General features: G+C 50.1%; 1 protein-coding gene and 1 long non-coding RNA gene across 5 annotated transcripts in view; one reads left to right on the top strand and one right to left on the bottom strand.

The window, feature by feature from the left end:
- Prima1 (proline rich membrane anchor 1) overlaps window positions 1-13500 on the top strand; it is a 49950-nt gene that overhangs the window by 11889 nt on the left and 24561 nt on the right. The window lies entirely within an intron of this gene.
- LOC116080491 lies at window positions 4749-7814 on the bottom strand. Its single transcript, XR_004114459.1, has 3 exons — window positions 7647-7814; window positions 6172-6233; window positions 4749-5475 (listed from the first exon to the last, which is right to left on the bottom strand). It is a non-coding gene; the product is annotated as an uncharacterized LOC116080491 (long non-coding RNA).

Raw genomic sequence — 13500 nt, 5'->3', positions numbered from 1 at the left:
AAGAAGGTATGGGGGACAATACACAGGCAAAACCCATGACAGCCACCAGAACGGAGGACCTGAGCTTGCTTTCTCAGGCCATGGGAAGAAGAACCATATACCAGCCCTCAAGGAAAAGCATGTGCACCCTCTCTGTGAGACCAGCTTCAAGGCAGACAAGCCAGAAATAGCTGTGGCAGAGCACGGGCGTGAGCTGCTGTGTCCACAGAGCCCAAGGACTTCAAAGCACTGGGATGGATTTTATTTCTGCTTTTACTTAGTTCTTACAAAAAAAATCAGGAGAGGTTAAGTGACTCCCCTAAAGGCCACACGTCAGTGGTAGAGCTGGGAATAGGGTCACTTGAGCCCCCTGTGCACCAAAGAGCCATGCACTAACAAAAAGATTCCAATTAAGCTGTGAACATTATAGAGTATTTTACTTTAGAGGCAGAGTGTCCCGTTGTAGTCCAGTTTGGCCCAGAACTGTGGATCCTCCCAATCTTCCCAGTACTGAGTTTGCAGACACACACCACCAAGCTCAGTTGAAATGCCCTCCTCACTTTGAACAGTACAAAGAAACCGATATTTTGTCCCCAGTCCTGCAGGCAGGAGCTCGGCGAACCATCAGACACTCCTTTGTAATAAGTGACATTCTTCCTTTCTTTCTCTGCAAAGACCAGAGCTTCAGCAAGGGCAAGTTGCTTATTCCAGGCTGCCCAGCTGGAAGGGCCAGCCTGCCTCTGAGGATCTCCGCTCATCCCTGCTCTATTCTGGTTTCATATGGTGACAGAACAAGCGGCCTCAATAGATGACCCACAGAGGGGTTGTACCTTCCCTGTCCCAGACTCCAGGGTGAGCTGAATCCCCCAGGATGCTCTCCACATGAGTCTTTATGAAGCTGTAGTGACCTGCCTGGGTTGGGTCGTTCCAAAGACTCCCTATGACGGTTGATAGTGGCTTTGGTCACTTGTTGGCAGAGTCCTCAGCTGGGCCATGTTCTGGAGCACCTGAGCATGATGTCGCCACACGGTCTGGGCTTCCTCCCAACATGGAGGCCGGGTTGTGGGGTTGCAAGGCAGGCAGAAGCTGTGCTCCTTTTGACAGTGTGGCTGAGAAAAGGCACACAACAGCATGCTCAGTGGGGATCATACCTGGCCTCTCCGTGAGGAGGGCCAAGTAAGGTCAGATAATTCACCTTCCCGCCTTTTCTTCGTATGTGTGTGTGTGTGTGTGTGCCTTTACCTTTTCATATGAGTGTGTGTGTGTCCTTTACCTGTTCATATGAGTCTGTGTGTGTGTGTGTGTCCTTTACCTGTTCATATGAGTCTGTGTGTGTGTGTCCTTTACTTGTTCATATGAGTGTGTGTGTGTGTGTATGTGTGTGCCTTTACCTGTTCATATGAGTCTGTGTGTGTGTGTGTGTGTATGCACCTTTTGCTTTTTCAGTGCTGGAGATGGAGTCCAGACCATCTTGCAAGTGCCAGGCAAATGCCCTCACCCAGCTACACTCCAAGCCCCTCCCCCCTTTTTTTAGATAGGCTCGGGCTGGCCTTGAACTCTCTTGGTAGCCCAGGCTAGGTTTGAACCATGCTTTTCCTGCCTTTGCCTCCCTGGTGCTGGCATTACAGGTATGTGACACCAAAGTGTGTTTGGCAGCCATGCTGTTCCACAGGCACGTGCTCTTTGATCTTTCCCTTTCCTTTACAGCAGTCATCCCGGCTTTTAAGTGTGTATTTGGCTGGCTAGTGCTTGGATTCTTGCCTAGACATGCTCTGCTGGGTCCTTAGTGGCAGCTCCGGCTCCTTAGCCCATGTTGGACACACCATGGTCCTTAGCAGTTTATTTCCCTGATACTTTTGGGGACCTTCTGGGTATCAGGCATCGGCTGGGTTCTGAGAATGCAGTGACCAGGACAGAAGGGTCCCTGTAGCCACAGAGTTTACTGTGTATGTGCACTGGGTTGGGGGAGGAGCTGTGAGAGATGTAAGAGACTTGGCACAGGCAATGGAAGACTGTGTGTGTCATGCTCTGAAGGGATGCCGGGTGACCACCGACACTAATGGACCTGAGATGTAAGCTGAGAGCCCGCTGAAGGAGAGGAGGAAGCTGAGGAGATGGGGGAAACACTCTTATTAGAGGGAATAGCCTGTGCGAGGTCTTGTCCGGTAATGCCTGGGCTGTGAGAGAAGCCATTGTGGTGGCTGGCTGCAGAGTGTGGGAAACAGGAGGGGCCTTATAGTCATGGGGGAAGGGGGTAATATGCAGAGGCAGTAGCTTGGGCTGCATCTCGAAGAAGCAGGGAGCTTCAAGGGCAAAGGTTCTCAACCTGTGTGTCAGGACCCCTGGGGGTGCTGTAGAACGATCCTTTCAAGGGTTTGTCTAAGACCGTATGAAACCACAGATACTTGCATTACAATTCATCTCAGTGGCAAAGTAACAGTTATGGAGTAGCAATGGAAATACTTTTATGGCTGGTGTTCACCACAGTGTGAGGAACTGTAAGAAAGAGTCACAGCATTAGGAAGGTTGAGAACCACTGACCTAGAGGGTAAGGCCTCACCTGTACCTTTCAGAAGCTGGTCCTGTGGAAGGGAGAAGGAAGAGTACAAGCTCAGGACTTGGGGACAAGACTGGTATTACGTCCAGCCAGTGATGGTGGTGACAGTAGCTGGTCTGGGCTGGGGGCAGATGAGCAGTGCTGAGCTAACTTAGATTTGAGACCATTCTAGAAGACCCACTCTGTGCCTGAGATAGGAGAGAGGGATACAGGGGCGCTGCGGGGCTCTGAGCAGTGGCTGGGTGGAGGATGCCACTTACTGTACCCTGTCTTTGTTCGTAATTTTACAGTAGGATGATGGTGAAGATCAGGTGGGGCCCAGAAGAAGCAGGGACCCCTTTTCCCTCCTCTTTTAGCTGCTTTCATCTTAAGTTCTGAATTCCTTAGTACTGACATAGGGTTAGCTCCATTGAACCCCCCGAATGGCAAAGGTTCTCATCACATGCAAACTAGAATCCACCTGGGTCCTGAGTGTGAGGGGCATGGTCTGCCTGCCCTTGGGGTCACAAAGCTGAGCACAGGGGGGATAATCTCATCCCCCATCACCTTGCCTTCTGTGAGGGATGCCAGGCCCCCATGGAGGTCCACGGACGCTGCTGACCTTGCCCTTGCTAGACATGGAGCAAACACCAGATGGAGTGTGGTATCAGATCCCAGGGGCTGTGTGACTTAGAAAGCATCTTGCTTTCTACTCTGTGTTGATGCAGGGTTGGTCTTCCCAGAATCAGACTCTATTTTTCCATCTATAAAGTGGGCCAACTCTCACATTCTAGTCTACACTCAGCACAGGTAGATTCCTGGGTCTTTTTTCTTTTGCTGGAGGTACAGCTTTCCTCTTGCCACTGATCCATAATCTTGGGTTTCTTTTGTTTTTTGTTTTGTTTTGTTTTGTTTTGAGATGGAACCTGGAGACCACCTGGGCTCTGGGTCATGCTAGCAGTATCTTGGTCACCCTGCCTCTCTGGTTTCCATTTTCTACATCTAAAGGTACCTGTGGGAGATAAAAAAAAACATGGATGAGGGCCTGGCTCTGACCGTTAGTGAGCAACCCACTCTCCATAAATAGGATTTTTGTAAATATTAATCTTACTTAGCAAATTTGTTATCTGGTTTAGACCCCATTTTTCCATCTATAAAATGGGACAACTTTCACATTTTAGTCTACGTTCAGTCCAGGGCATCCCAGGCATGGTGCTACACCCAGATAAGGTTCTGAGATCTTTAACAGCCTGGGTCAAGGCTCGATCCTCGATGCTCATCAGAGGGCTCAAGGACTTGGCTCCATCATTTCTTCCTTTGTTTCTCCCTGAGCTTAACCTGCGGAGGCCCAGACACTGGGCAGTGACAAGCACAGCCCAGTGTGATCCTTCACCTTAATCAGGTTCTTCCTTTCATCTCCTTTGTTTCTTTGTGGGTCCCAGAGCATGATGAACCATCTGCACCAAGGCTGTCAGACTGGTTTCTTTTGTTCAGCTCTCAACGGGGAAAACAGACTTGAGATTCCAGCCAGGGTTCCCCATGGGTGTAGATGGATTTTTTCCCTTGAGACCTGAGGCCATCCTACAAATTGTTCATCAAACATCTGCAGAATTCCATGCACCGTGCTTCCACACCATACTCTGCAGTGTCTGTGACATAGCAAACCTGTGCCAAGGCTGGAATCACAAGTGTGTTTGCTGGAGGGGGAGTGTGATGTGGCCTTGAATCTGAAGTGGCAGTTCTTGGGTATCACTTGTCCCTGTCATCCTGGTGTCTCTCCAGGTGGTGAGAGGCTTACTCATCATATCACCAAAACATGCTGGTCCCTCTCTTCTAAGCCAACCTGACCCAAAGGACACGTACTCAGAAGGACCAAGTGACCCCCTCAACCCCAGGTCTCCCAAATCTGGAACTTTTCCGAGGACAGTAGACATCAGGTGCTGGTACTGAGGCTGTGTCTTGTTCCCACTAAACCTCAAGGCCCATCGCCTTCCCAGCTTAGCACGAAGAGCAGGCATTGCAAACCGTCCTCTCAGAATCTGTAGCAACAGTGGCTATGAAAACGGCCCAGTTCCGTCTTTACACACTATTGGGAACTGTGAAGGAAAACACATACTTCCAGACACAAACGACTTGCATCTTGTTTTATCTGCTTCAGTCTGTGTTCCTTTTTATGTCCTTATTCTCATTTCAAGTTACAAAGGATGGCAAGTTGGAAACCAGTCAATTAGAAGAGAAACCAATCAATTAGAATATGTTGCTGGGAAGGAACTGTGAGCTGGCGTTCACAGTTGACTAAGATGCAGCAAGGGTGCTGGAGTCAGAAACCTACTTGGTTTGCCCAAAGTAGTTGATAATTGGGAGAGGAGATGTGTGAAGCGTCATGCTTAAACCAAGAACACATCTACTTCCAAACTTCAAGCCATTCCCAGGACCTGCATTCTGCTGCCCGGTGCCAGCGATTTGGAACTGGCTGATGCCTCACAGCCGCAAGGACCTCCTTTGTACTCATGGGCAGTTGGGAGAATTGAGACAATGCTTAGGATAGCACCCATCATGGGGGATAATTGGGAGGGGGGGGTCTTGTCAGTATGTCAGCTCATTAATGATATTACAGATTTCACCTAGGATGTCCCACTTGTGTCCAGGTCGAAGCCACTGGTTCAACCTACTAAGTGCTGGCTCCTATTCCCAGGTTCAGGGACTTGTTTGTACATCTTTGTCCCCAGTGATGGGACTGGGCTTGACACGTGGTGAGTGTGTGCCCAGTGCTTGCATAAATGCATGCCTGAGTAATGAAGACGGGGAGGGGAGGCTGCCCGGAGAGAGGGTTTTATCAGATCCTCCTTGCCGAGTTCCAGAAGTTCTTCGGACCCTGTCTGATTTAGGTTTCTCTAGAGACAGATGCTGAGCAAGGAGTCAAATGCAAGTGGCCACTTGGACGTGATCCAGGGAGACACCTGCAGGGAGGGGAGGTTGAGAAGGACAGGCATGATGGGTACTGCATGCAGGAGCTCAGGGCAGTAGGAGAGACTGGTACCCGAGAGCCACTGGCTTGGTGGTATGGCAGGGGAGAGTTAGTTATCATATGAACTTGTCACAGCTGATGGATGAGAGTGTCACTTCCCAGGGAGGCGATGGAGCGAACATGTCCCAGGAGCATCTTCCATAAGTGATTACCTTCTTCCAATAAGGACCATCATGGCTGACCTTGCCCCCAGCCAGACTCACTGGGTCTGTACCTTTTGGGGTCCCATTGTGAACCCACATCTCTTTCTCCTACTTAAAGAAAGAACAAAGAGTCCAGGGAGATGACTCCATCAGGAAAGTCCAAAGGACCCGAGTTTTATCTTTGGAACTCACATTGAAAAAATAAGTAAGGCGTGGTGGTGCGTGCTCATAAATGTATGTGTACTGTGCCCACGATAACATATTATCACACATACACACATCACAACATCTATGTAAACAAACATTTCTAGAGCTCTGAGCATGCCCAGTGCTATACGATGGCCACTGGCTGACGATGGCACAGTGGAGAGTTGCTAAGGACGCCACAGGGAAGGTTTGTGGTATTATGTCTTGTCTCAGGTGGAGTTTGAAATGTCTATGACAGTGGAGGGAGGCTGCATATGAAGGAATGGCAGGCTACTTACTCAGAGTGCCCATCTGTCTCCAGGGCTAGCCAGAAGGAAGGGGTCAGACTGGAGCAAGTCACCTGGAGGAGCCACCAGAAGGGCAGAGATAAGAGAACAAGTCTCAAATAAAGGCTGGCCATGGAAGAGGGCAGAGGTGCCCAAACAGAGATGGGACAGGGAGTACAGTGAACACAAGCTGGGTGGTAGGGGCTGAGGGCAAAGCTCAGATAGGAGGTAGCAGACCAGGGCTTAGAACTGCAGCCTAGCCAGGCAGGGCTGGGAAAGGGCTTGAAAAGCTCCCTGAGCAGCCATGGTAGGGAGAGAGAACTCCCAGTGTGATCAGGTGCCTCTTGGACAAGAGCAGGGAGACAGCCGAAGTCTAACTCCAGGTTAGACTCACAGAGCCTTGAAGAGGCCATGAGTCTAATGCTGAGGCAGACGCCTCAACTGTCACTCAGGAGGAGTCTGTGGGAGCCACTCACAATGGGATGAGAGCCACAGAGAGGACTGGGGAGAGGGATGGGTCTGAGGAGTGCATCAAGCATGTAGACAGGAGCCAGAAGGCAGGCAAGGAGTTGAGGGTGGAAGTTCTTGCTAGAGCAGCCACAAGGTGAGCGGACACCGCCCCGTATGATCCGCCCTCAGGCATCTGAAGTTAGAGATCCTGAACACTGTGAGTGAAGAGGAACAAGGGAGGGGGCGACATTTGGGGCCAAAGAAGTGGGTCTTTCCACTGGGGGGGCAGCCATGAAAGTTAGTCAGTGATGGAAGCTTGTAGAACCCAGGGACTTCAAGGAGAAGGCAGAGTTCCTGAGGGTATGGAAGATGGGCTGGGGAAGGATGCGTTTGGCCTTGGGGAGATGTTCAGGCCCTCCGGAGATACACTGGCCTAGACTGGGGACATAAGCCAACGGGAAGAGAGCCAGCAGGGGTGGGGTCAGAACCACTTAAGGCCCCCACAGATGTTCTGGTCAGCACTGTTACAGGCACATGCCAATGGAGGTTCTCAGGCTAGGCCCCGAGGAGCCTGAGGGAGGACATTTGGGGGCAAGCCAACTTTTACTCATTCAAACATTTTATTAAACATGTCTTCAGAACTTGGAATATGCTCTAGGACAAAATGGCTGCAGAACTGACATTCTGGCAGGGGATAAACACCAGAAGCAATCAATGTGCTAAGCCTCTGAGCCAGATTGTGGCAGGTGTGTTACAGAGAGCGGGGCTGAGATATGAGGGGGAGCTTTGTGGGGCAGGCCGGGTCACTTGGGAGAGAAGACAGTGTCTGAGAGAAGGAAAACTTGGAGAGGGACTGGAGAGAGCAGTCAGGGCTGTGGCCTGAGCTTGTAGACTCATCAGAGAGGCTGGACAGCAGCCTAAGACCCCCGTGTGTATGAAGTGTGTGAGGAATGGGGGCTGGAGAAAGGCAGAGAAAGTGGGATGTGTGGGCCTACTATAAGGGTGTGGAGATGTGCCCAACGGGACCTTTGTCTTACCTGTTCCTGGTGGAATCCCTCTTGCTGTTCTGCTGTGGGGAGGATGGGCAGACACGGAGAGACAAGTCAGGAGCTGTTTCAATGATCCAGGGGTGAGGAGATTGCTCTGGAACCAAATAGCACTAGCAGGGTTTGGATTCCAGACAGGAACCTGTTGTATGTGCTGTTGAGCAAGTCGGGTGCTGATGGGCCATACTCTGAGGAAGGACAGGGACAGGGCAGGGAGTAGAAAGAACAACTGCAATCATTGAGAGGGGATGTCAGGGTGATCCAAGACAGTGGAGCCAAGTCAGGCCCTCCTGCTAAACAGGCTGATTCCATCCTAGCTTGAAGTTAGCAGCCTGTGTGTGATCTGGTGGTGGCATAGTCAAAAGAGGGGAAGTGGCTTCCACACCTGCTAAGTGGGGCTGAGAATCTGTCACCACCAGATGGGACCAGGCAGCAAGCACAGTCTGGATTGGCTCTAACCACATCCCTAGGGACCAGGAACCAACATCAACAGAGCTGCCTGGCCCAGGGCAGGGTCCCATGTCACCTCAGAGGGTTGTAGTTTCTGAAGACACAGAAGAGATTTCAAGAATGCCTGTGCACCAGTTACTTTTGACACCCTACAAGAAAAGAGAAAGGGACGTATGTGGACTTGGAGTTTGAGGGGATACAGCCCATCATGGCAGTGATGTAGGGTCAGGACTGGAAAGCAGTTCTCAAGAAACAGGGAGACATACGTGTCAGTACTTGGCTCATCTTTCATGAAGTTCTGGACCCCAGCCCGTAGGATGGTGCTACCCCCATTTAGGGTGGTCTAATCTCTTCAAACCTTTCTAGAAACGCCTCTCTAGACACACCCAGAGGTAGGTTTCCATGGTGATTCTAAGTTCCGTCGGGTTGACAGTGAAGATTGAACCACCATAGTCTGCAAGCATCATAGCTAGGGGTATGTTAGAAACAAGAGAAGAAGAACAACAACAAGGCTGAAGAAAAGACAGCATCGAGGGGGCTCGGGTTCAGGATGCTCCGAGGCAAGATGACGTGGAGAAGGATGGAGAGAAGAGAAACTCATAAGGCCCTGTTCCATCCTGTGGAAGGCCATCACAGATGTTCAAGGGATCCTTTCACCTATTTTTTTTCCACCCACTGGATAATTACTGTGGGCCAGATACCTGTGGTAGGAGGTGAGGTTCTAGAAGGCTGAAATGGAGACTATGAGTTAATTTCAAGTGAGGGGCAGGGAGCATCTCCAAGCTGGCTAGTTGCTGAGGTAACTATCCTGCCAAGTCCAGGGAGAACCTACCAGGAAGAAGGGAACATGTTCACAACCCTGGAACAGAACAGCCACAGGTTGTAGGAAACTCATGGATCACGACACTGGGCACTGTAAGTGGCTCACGGAAGAAGATGTCCTAGGGTGAGACAGGAATGCTAGCACCAACCCATTCAGGATCACCCTGCACAAACTGGGTCCTCTTCAAATGGAGAGCCATCAGGGCTATGAGGATGGCCTAAAGGGACGAGCTTCATTCTATGGCATTGATGGTGAGTGGAAAGGGGATTGGAATAGGGAGAGCATGAGGCTGGCTAAGAAGCTGTCACTCTGTCCTGGTGGTAGACCAGTTAGACTTGGATTACGTAGAGCCAAGTATCAGTTTCCAGGTGAAGTTTGGAGAGAACCATGGGCTAGGCACTGTGTGGAGACTATCCATCTCTCCGGGGTGGAAGGAGGCCAAGCCTCTGCCGGTTTGTGTGTCTGTGTTGGGGCCTCACTGTGGCAACCATCTCTTTCTAAGATTGTGCCGAGATGTTGGCCTGGTTTGCAGCCATGTTTCTAGGGACTTGATTTATACTGCCTTTCATTCTCTCTAAATATGGCCAAGCTGCACGAGGAGATGTCATCTGCTAGAACCCAGGGCCTTGCTGGAGCTTACCAGAACCAGCTGGGATGGCCTGGCAGTGGCATCAGTGTCTTCTCCTGTCCCTTTCAGAGAATCCCAGTGAAGGCTCACGCGTCTTGGGCTAAACTGTTTGGAAAGCTCTTGGCATGTGGCATCCAAGCTGTAGTCTACCAGGTACAGAGAAAGGGCAGAGACCTTTCTGGATGCCTCTCTGCCAGAACACCTCCCACTCCCCGTGTTGGGAAGTGTGCAGTGGAAATACTAAGCTGACCAGTTAGAAATGCCTTCTGGGCAGGGCTATGGAATTCTCACTATTCCTGGCAGGCTCTCTGTGCTCCCTCTCCTCTGTGCTCCCTCCCCTCCGTTCTCCCTCCTCTCTGTGCTCCCCCCATGCTCCCTCCCCTCTGTGCTCCTATTATTAGTTATTTCCTCATACTCTCCTAATTCAGGGAACAGGAGTTCATCTGAACCCCCACCCTGGAAGCAGGGCCTGTCTCCTTCACCCTCCTCCCTCTCACTTGAGCTGATTCTGCTACAGAAGTTCTCCAGCACGGTGACAAGTGCTCTCTAGGTGTGTGTGGAACCGTGGGGATGGCTCTTTCTTGGTATTTGAGCTGGAGGGTGAATGCCCCTGGCACAGAGTGGGCAGCAGCCAGAGCTATGGTAAGTGCTATTCATCACAAAATGTGGGTCCCTACCCATCAAGCAGCCATATTTCACAGCCTCACCTGGTGCCCCACAGAGTCAAATCTTTCCTTTTAGGGGGAAACTCTCAGTTACCCACTTTGTTGTCTGCTGGGAAAGGTCTTGACTATATCTTTTGATAATTCAGTTTCACACTGTAGTATGATTCTGTATGATTATCTGGATTGATTTATGAACCATTTACATACACATACCCCTACCGATTGCCAAAACAAATATGCAAGCCCTGGTCCAGAGAGCCAGAGTTTAGCATCTCTGAGGGGCTGTTGCTCCACTGGCCTGAAGGAAGGTGTGTAGTGGGTCTGTCTATCCATGAATACGGCCCACAGGGCTTATCACCTGTTGCTTTGCACGGGTTAGCCTCGGTTGGTTGTTGACTTTAGCTGGGCTAGAGGACAGGAAGTTGTTTAGCAGGTTTCCTGTTCTGCTTTGTATCCATGGCGCTGTCTCACACTAGACCTATGCAGTCCTATGTGGTCCACAGTGTTTTTATGTTTTTCATTAGTCATCCTGCCTGGTACATTCTAGAAGCATTGCTGAGTTGAGATGGTTCAGGTGTATGTGAGGACAAAGGGAATGTCCCCACGAGGAAGCAGAAGGAAATACGAGAAATGGACCAGAACAGGGATGGAACCTGTGGAATCGGGGTGTGGTTTCGGCAGGACACTCCAAGGAGCCCATAGGAAGTCTATCCAGTGCTGATGGGAACACACAGGAAGTATGTCATTATCTGCCTCAGAGCAGAGCAGTGGGGCCCCATAGCGTGTACCCCACATTCTTCTGAGAGCAAAGAGCTCTGCAAAGTACAGTGTCTTTTTCCAGTTCTTGGCTCAGTCACGGTATGATCCTATGACACAAAGACCCGCCGAATTCTTTCACTATTTTTGAGATATAAAAAAAGTCTCCCGTATTCCCCCCTTTTTTTCCTTTTTCTCCATGCTTCTGCTCAGAGCTTGATGGAGCCCATTGCTCCTAAATCCCCACCCCTCATCATCTTGGGGAGCAGGAGGCAGGATCACTCCCCATGGGGCCTTCAACATAAGCAAATCACCATCAGAGTGAAGTCTAATCCTTCCTTCCTCCCTGAAGCCGGGACCTGGATTCCTTCACAGTCAGAAATACACAAAGGATTTTCATCTCATCTCTGAGGACATTCTGGACAATATAGCAGCAAAGCAGTTTATCTTCCTACTCAACCCTAAGATGCTTTCTGCAGCCTATAAGCCCTGTGGGATTAACCAGCTCTGATGTTTCCACCCAACAGCTCATCGCCCTGTGGTGGGAGTAAGGGTGGGGTCGTGTGACAGGGCTTATGGGAATTAACGGCACTTTCTGAGGTGCAGCCGTTAGGTAACAAAGCCGACTCCCCTCCCTTCCCTCCTAACATACATCCTGTAACCCATCCATCTTCCCCCTCGGAAGTTCTTGCACTTCGTCCTAGCAGTAGGAATTCTGTTACCATTCAGGAACTTTCTAGATTCTTCTCTACAAGGGAAGTAACTTAAATGGAAGCGATATTTAGCAAAGCTGTGATAAAAAGATTAGGGTTCAGGCCATCGTTGGCAAGAAGCCTCTGGAGGATGGGGAGCAGAGGTGTGTCTTCTTTAGGCTGCTGTGTGAGGAACAGACAGGGAGGGGAGAGGCAGGGAAACAGGAGACCGGGTGAGAGGCTGCTGAGCCAACCTTAGGAAGAAGTGGATGACTTACTGTTGGATCATGTGGATCGTCAGGAAGGACCAGCCTTCCTGGATTGAGAAGATGGTAAATTCATCGTCTCTTGTGAACTCTGAGCCTCCCGTGAACCATTTGAGTAGAGATGCCAAGTCACAGTTGAGCACTGGCCAGGAGCTGGGCATAGGTTGGGTCTGGAGCTATAAATGTGGAGGTGGCCTCCAGCCAGAATTGAGACAGTGGGGTTGGGTTGATCTTTAAGGGGGAATGGATAGGAGCAGGCTCCGCATGGAAGCTAAGGCCAGTGAATGACAGCCCCCAAGATCTGAGGATACAGCTCTTTCCTCTCCATCTTCCAGGACAACAGTGTCTCTCCTTTATACCCCAAGAGATGGATTAAAATTTATCAGTCCCCAAATCTGGGGCTGGGTCCTTGCCCCTAAGAAGTACCATTTGTCTACCATATTAGAAACAACACAAAGTGCCTAACCAGCTGCATCTAATGTTTCGAAACAGAAAAGAAAGTCTTGACCAGTAAGAGATATTTTACATTTAAAAATTCTGATCCTCCATTCTCTGAACAATGATAGTGGCTCAAGACACTGCCCCATAGCAAGGCTGAGCTGAGGCCCAGAGCAGAGCTGATTAAGGACTTTGAGGCGGTGCAGGGTCAGGTGTGGTGAGGGCTGGGAGGAAAGGGAGGCATAGAAAGGTAGGATGCAGCTTCTGTTCTCTGGTCACGGCACCAGGATTTGGATTTGTGAAAAAGCAATAACATCTGTCCAGCATCCAGTGCTCTTCCTGTTACAAGATCTGTGGATTTCCATGGGAGGGTAGGGGAGTCCAGAATACAGATAACACAACACCTGCTTGACTGTAGATACCAAACGACCTATAGGGTTTGGAAATTACAGGTAACTGGCTGAGGTGCCCTACATCTGTAAATAGCCCCAGAAGAAGGATTTAGATGAATTGTGGTGTATCCCATGGCTCTCCACTCAGCTCTCATGAAAAGACAAGAGAAAGTAGCTCCACTCAGACTGATTCAGAGGTATTTCTGCAGAGTGGCACACTCTCACTTGAAGTGGCTATACACACATGAGTCTGTAAGGGGTCATAGGAAAGGGGGTGACTATTCTGAACTAAAAGTTCTAGAAACATCCCGAAGCTGGCCAGTAAAGGGTAGTTGGGGGTGAGGGTGGGAGTAGGGTTAGAAGTCATGGGACAATGCATTGATTATGCATGGTAACTGGTTTTCTGTTCTTTAAATTAAAAAAAAAAAATGTATTCTTTGGGAACTCCATACACGCCTCTAATAATTTTAATCGCCCTCACTCCCTGTATCCTTCTTATCTCCCCTGACTCCCTCTGAGGCCCCATTTCTTTCTAACACCCCCTCTCCTGCTTTTATGCCTTTCTGTTTGGATGGCCCGATGGGTTCCTCGCAGGAGCAGGGGTGTGGGGTGCAGTTATTTACAGGACCGTGGGCATTGCAGAAACTGGGTGTCTGGAGTTGGTGGACACAGCTGGCCTCGGAAGCATCACCCTGTCTGAGAAGGACAGGATTCACCTTCAATCCCCCATTAATG

Source organism: Mastomys coucha, unplaced genomic scaffold (genome assembly GCF_008632895.1).
Source record: "Mastomys coucha isolate ucsf_1 unplaced genomic scaffold, UCSF_Mcou_1 pScaffold6, whole genome shotgun sequence".
NCBI lineage: Eukaryota > Metazoa > Chordata > Mammalia > Rodentia > Muridae > Mastomys > Mastomys coucha.
This window is presented reverse-complemented; position numbering and strand designations above follow the sequence as displayed.